The 6704-nt window shown below is 29.3% G+C and overlaps 1 long non-coding RNA gene across 2 annotated transcripts; it reads right to left on the bottom strand.

Annotated features, from left to right (window-relative positions):
• Nucleotides 1–410: 410 nt before the first annotated feature.
• On the bottom strand, nt 411–2737 carry LOC120076647 (uncharacterized). 2 transcript variants are annotated; one of them, XR_016529248.1, is made up of 3 exons: nt 2295–2723; nt 696–2178; nt 411–612 (listed from the first exon to the last, which is right to left on the bottom strand). It is a non-coding gene; the product is annotated as an uncharacterized LOC120076647 (long non-coding RNA). The 2 variants fall into 2 exon arrangements; XR_016529247.1 differs by having other exon boundaries at nt 696–2737.
• Nucleotides 2738–6704: the final 3967 nt, after the last annotated feature.

Raw genomic sequence — 6704 nt, 5'->3', positions numbered from 1 at the left:
TTTGAACTTTTCATAAGCGTATTAATTAATACTCCTTAGACTTATTTTAGAAATATTATGCAAAACATATAATTAAATTTAGATTAATAAAATGAACAATTAGAATTGATGCAGGATTAATATTTGAAAACATCAATAGAATTAATTAACAAAGTTATAAGTTCAAATTCATTCGTTTGTGAAAATGTAGGGGTTTAATTAACAAAATTATAAGTTTGATACTATGTTGATCCAAACCGAATGTAATGGAAGATGTAAATTAATATACTTTTGAGAAAACTTATGATTTAAATTAATTCATTTGATAAATGAAGGTTTAAATTGATACAACCCATAATTTAACAATACAAATTAATATTTTTCCTAATAACTTTTTGTTATAATAGTCTTCCGGAAGAAACAGAGGATAAAAAAAAAATCCAATATTCTCACAATGGAGAAAATATGGGAAAATGTCTAACATACAAGTCCAAAATACATAACCATAATACATTTCAACTAAAAAGTCCCCAATAAGTACAAGAAAGAATAGACAGTAACGAAGATCATTCCAAACTTAAAACTTACGAACTTCAAACTAGTTACGAAAGGTATGTTCAATTAGTTTGGGTTCTACACGAAAGAAAAAGAAGTGTAGTTAGACCATAGTGTATATTAATACGATTGAAGTAGTAATAAAATATACAAGATCATACCTTTGTTTATGTTTGGAGTGAGCGAGGGTCGAGACAGTCCATAACTAGGGGGGTAGAATAATATGTTCAAGGCCTAACAAAAACAAGAAAATGTTAACGACAGATCTTACTTCGATTATAAGGAAAGAAGGAAGCATACCTTATATGGATGGAATAAGTTGACGTTAGAGGTGGAAGAAGGAAACAAAGTATATTGCAACAGCTAGACAACACATACTAGAATTAAAACGGATTTAAGAGAAAATTGAAATAATAAGGAAGGATCAGGGACTTACCAACACACTTTATCAAAGGAGTCCGTGGATAAGTCTAAAAAAATATGAGGACAAATTGGAATATAAGTAGAGAATACAATAAGGATGGTTGGTGAGGAAGGTTAGGTAAACTTAAGTGCACCTAGCCTCAATAAATTTCAAACAGTAATTATAGTAAACACTCCCCCTCCCCCCAAGCTCCAATAACATGGTCAACATCTCCTACTCGCTGTCCAATTTTGACAGAAAAGCATAAGAAAAATGTGAAGGAAGGATAGGGGTGGTCATTCAAACTGCAAAAAACGAACCGTTTCTAAAAAAACCGAACCGAATCGAAAACTCAGTGAAACCGAAAAATTCGGTTCAATTCGGTTTCACGAAACAGAACTGAACCGTTTTTAACTAATATATATATTTAAAAAAAGAGTAAAACCGAATTTAAAATTGAACCGCTTTTAATTTAAAGAACAAAACCGAATTTAAAACCGAATCGAACCGAACCGTTTTTAATTAAAAAAAGAATATAACATAGATTTTTAAAAAATGCTAAAACCGAATTTGAAACCAAACCGCATATATACGGTTCGGTTCGGTTTGATTTGAACCAATAAATCGGTTTGGTTTGACCACTAAAATCGAACCGTTTCCACCCCTAAGGAAGGACATATTGCTTTAATATTAAAGCAGCAAGAAATCTAGATTAAAAAAAAAAGTATAGTAAACTATCAGGAAACAGAATACATATCAACAGGGAAAGAAGAATAGATACGGATTTAATACAATATAAATGGATAAAAAAAAATATAACCCATTCGAACCAGTGGAAACAATAGTGGACATAAATTGTAAGAGGGAAAAAAACTATAGGAGTAAACCCTAGGTAGTCACAAACATGCAAGATAAATCAAACAGTCTGGAATCGGATAATTGAACATGCATGAGGAAATCAAGAGAACTACGTATAAATTTTTAGCGTCAAACAAAGTAATCGAAAAAAAAAATTAGATCACAAAAAAAAAAAAAACTAGATCTCCTATAAAATCGTCCATGTATACTAAAGAAATAGTTAGATCTATCAAGAAAATGGTTAGATCTACTAAAATATCATTAGATCTACAAGAAAATCGTTCAGATCTATCTGATCTAAGAAGAAATGAGAAAAGACTGAGAGAAATAGACATACCTTCTCAATTTCTCCCTTCATTTTACGGGGTAGAGTAATTAAGAACCTGCAATTGGGGCGTGAAATGAGGAGAGAGATTGAGAAGGTAATACGGTGGGTTTTAATTTCAGCGTACATCAAACATTGAGCTTTTTAAGCCCACCCAACCCAAGTCCACCTCACCCATCAAACATCCACTTAGAGAAATTGCCGCAAATAAAACAAAACAAATTCTCACTTCCTTCTCTCGTCTTTTTTCCCTCTCATCTCCTTCCTCCCTCCCTCCCCTGTTCTCAACATCCTCTTCACCTTCAAAATCAAGAAAAGCTCGATCAAAAGAGAGAGCACGAGAGAGAATGAGAGCTAGAGTTTGAACCAGAGTGAGAACATGATTGACAGAGAGATTGACCAACATTATGGAGCATATGAGTGAGTAAGATTAAAGAAGCCTGAGCTAACGAGGGCTTCTGTTACGTTTTAAGGTGTTTCAACAATAGCAAAAAATTTTCCTTTTTTTCAAAATATGGGTCATATTCCATTACGACACAATTTGGTATGATTTGCAGAAAATTTCCCAAGTGTTCCTAAAAGATTTGAAAACCCTTGAAACTCTTTGGCTCTTCATTGAGTGAGATTTGAAATTGATTTTTTCTCGTGGAGCTATTTTAATCATTGTTTCCAAAGTGATTATGTCTAAATCATGGGTCCCCAATTGTCTGTTTTATTGTATCACTCCTTAATTAATAAAGATGAGGGAGGACATGTCATCCTCTATTAAATATTAAATTTTCATGACATGTTATATTTTTATCGATATTTCTACATTTACACGGGATGTGAATCAATATTTTCATTATATTGAAAAATAATCATAAAATAAGCACTAAAATGTCAGTAATGTGAATATGATATGAACAATAAACATTTTAACATGTTTAAAAAATGTAAATGGTTTATTTATTAATTTAAATTTAAATTTTTTATTTTATAATTTTTTAAAAATATTTATATATTTTAATTGATATTTTCATCAATATTTCTACATCGATATCAACATTTTGAACCTTGAAAATAACATCATCAACCATTGAAATAGAGCTGTTTTCTAACAAAGAAGATTTGGTCACAGTTGTTTTTAGAATAAATAACTCAAACAATTATTTAAAGTGACAATTCAATAGACATATTTGTTGATTTTGAACCCCACCCACACTTCAGGTTTAAATCCTCCCATTCTGATTTCTGATTTATACTATAATAAAACAATAAAATATTGGGAAATTAGTAATTACTCTGACTCAGTCTTTTGACTTAATTTCATACTTGATATACTGTAGACTAACAACTTACTCCAACTAACAAATTAGTCTTTTATATTCTTAAATTTGAAACAATTTATCACGTAAATTCTTCAAACTTAATTATCATTTTTTATTATACAACTAGGTTTTTATAATTTATAAACAAACTTGACTCTTAATCAATTTATCAATCTACATGTATAAGAAATTTCATTTTACTATAATAGCCAATAAATTGTTTCAAAATAAAGACGAGGACTAATCTGATACTTATTAAAGGTCATGACTAAATTGTTACAAATTTAGAAGTTCATAGAAATTTCATAGAATCATAGAGGCTAAATCGTTACAAAATTTAAGAATATGGACTAAACTATTAAAAATTGAAAAGTATAAAGACTAAATTGTTATAAACAAAAATTTGGATGTAACTTCTTATCGTACCAAAAATTGGGGAACCAAAAATGATTTTTAACCTAATTATAATTATGAAAGTTTTCATCTTCTCCCTATCTCATATCCACCTTTTTAATGATAGCTATGTGGATGTAACATCTAATCTTACCCGTTGATTTAGAAACCTCATTGTTTTAAAAACCCTAGAATTAGGTTTGACATAGCTTCTAGTCTACCTACTTCTCTATATAATATACATTTAATCATGCACTATTTAGATATTATATAAAAAAAAATAAAAATTTTATTTTCAATTTTTGTCCTATTTGATCACAAAATTCAAAAACATTTTTACCAAATGTTGTAAAAAGGATTGTAACCAAACAAAGTATAAAATTGCAACTACACTAGATTAAGGAGAAGAATAATAACGAAGAAATGAAAAAGAGAGATAATAATATACAGTGATTTGGAAACCCATAATAAATTAAGGTAAAAACCACAAGTAAAAATAAAAACATCAGTTTATAAAATAAGTTACAAATTTTCTTTCTTAGAGAGAATGGAGAAACTCTCTTATAAGAAAAAATTCTCTCCAATTTATCTCACTCGATTTGGGATTGTTTGCCAACAATGAATATCCACCTATTTATAGCCCAAATAAAATTGGTCATCAAGCAAAACCAAAGACTCGAGATTGATTGACCTGTAACAATAATGTAAAAGTTCTAATGATCATAAATTGACCTTAAACAACATGAAAGATCTAATAATCATAAATTGATCTGGAACAAAGTGTAAGATCTAATGTACACAATTTTTTTTATCACCTCCGAAGAAACTTCTTAAACAATCTTATCATAATATTATTTAAGATCAGAAGATATAAAACAAAATTCAGATTATCTATAGAGTAACCCTAAATTTTTTTAATATTTTGTTTTCCCTTTAGCTATTTGTTACAATGTAATATCCTAACTTTTGTTTAAAAAAGAGATGAGTGGAAATCTGGTAAAGAGATTTGGTTAAACATGATTAGACAAGTAAATGACACAAATATAGCATCATTATCATGTGTTTATTTTTTTTAATCAACCAATGAGAGCCTAAATGCCAAAAGTCTACTCATTAATTCCTACATTTCCCAACAAATAATTCTTATTCTTGTTTTTTATGAGAAAATTCTTCTTTTTGTCTATTGGGGCTTTGGGTATTTTAATGAACTGAAAAGAGTAGGCCAAAGATGACTTTAATTAACCCATATGCTTTCACATAATAATTTAGGTTCAAATCATACTTTAGTTTCTTTAACTTATTATATTTTTTGTTTCATCATTTCTTTTATTAAAAACAATTGATATGGTAAAAGTTTTTTTTTTTTTTTTTTTTTTTTCATTTTTTAAATTTACATGAATAAGTATATTTGGAACTTACATTTAAATATTAGTAGGACAGATGTCGAAGTTTTTGAATGATTTTCTTTACCTTTGCCCAAACAAATATTTTTATGTAAGAGTAAAATAAAATAATAAAAAAAAATATAGGACGAAAAGTAGGATTAAAGGAATGTGATGATAGGTTAGATTTGATTTAAGTTAAATAAATAGGAATTCATTATTACAAATACCAGAAAGAGAGGCTCCTCATCAGCCTCCCTTTTTACTTGTCGGCCATTTGTCGAAGATAAACTTCCCTTTACATTCGTACATTTATTTTACTATATCTACCTAAAAAAACCGACCAAAAACATTTCAATTTGAATTTTAAGAATTAATGTTGTTAATGTGTAAAATTAAAGTGGTTTAGCTGAAATATGGTTTCGTTTTGTTATCAAATTTGTCATAATAATATATCTTTTTAATATTTAAGATGAATTTAACTAATCTCTCTAGTTTGTTTAGTTCAACCATGGTAAGATAAAAAATCAGACCATCCACCTTTAAAATAGTCATAGATATCTTTATTCATTGAACTATACTCGAATTGATAAATTAACTTCAATATTAAATTTTAAAAAGAGTTGACTAATTCCACAAGTTTAAAAGTGTTATTAACAATAAAATGTTTTTGTAGAAGATAATGCCATCAATCTTTAACTATGAAACATACCCTTAAAGAAAATATGTAATGAAGGTTGCTCTAGGCCAAGCTAAAAATGCATAGACGGGACCAAACCTAAGGAAAATTAGGAGGCGATATGGGGAAACGTACATCTCCAAAAGGGAAAAGTCAGAGGCTGAGGTTTGTGGCTGATTAGTTGATATAGTAAATATCAATAGGAAAATAATTGAGTTGTGCTTGATCTGGCGCTCTGCAGTCTTGAGTATTGCAACTACCCTAATATTTTCGGAGTTACACATAATCGCAGATGCGTGTCAAAGGAAAGACATTATAAATAACCCTTTTAATGACTCGAAAGCAGAAGAGTAAATAATTTCCAAAGGAGAACCTTAACCCTACTTTTGTGTGCTTAGATGAACTACACACTTCTTATACTAACTTTAACATTAGAGTGTGACAAGCTTGACGTTGAGACTAAATCAAAGGATGCGAGCCAATGAACAATCCTATAATAGGCCCACAATGGAAATGAGCACATGCGAGTTTCTCGTGACAACACCATGTTTTCCCAATTTAGAGTAAAATAGTACAATCAAAGGGAAGAGTCCAAAATAGAGGACAAAGAACATTCCTTATAAAGGGGGTGCCCCTACAAAAGCAAAGAGCCTATAGTGAGAAACACTCTACAAGGACATTTAGGACAAAAAGTTGGTTATTATAGTTGGATTGTAATAGTTTGTGTTTGAGATGTGGATTATTATAGTTTGAGTTATAATAGTATGTGGTTGAGGTGTAAATTATTTTAGTTAGAGAAGAAAATAGTAATCACCATAGT

Source organism: Benincasa hispida, chromosome 4 (genome assembly GCF_027475165.1).
Source record: "Benincasa hispida cultivar pf3 chromosome 4, pf3_genome.v1.1, whole genome shotgun sequence".
NCBI classification, from domain to species: Eukaryota; Viridiplantae; Streptophyta; class Magnoliopsida; order Cucurbitales; family Cucurbitaceae; genus Benincasa; species Benincasa hispida.
This window is presented reverse-complemented; position numbering and strand designations above follow the sequence as displayed.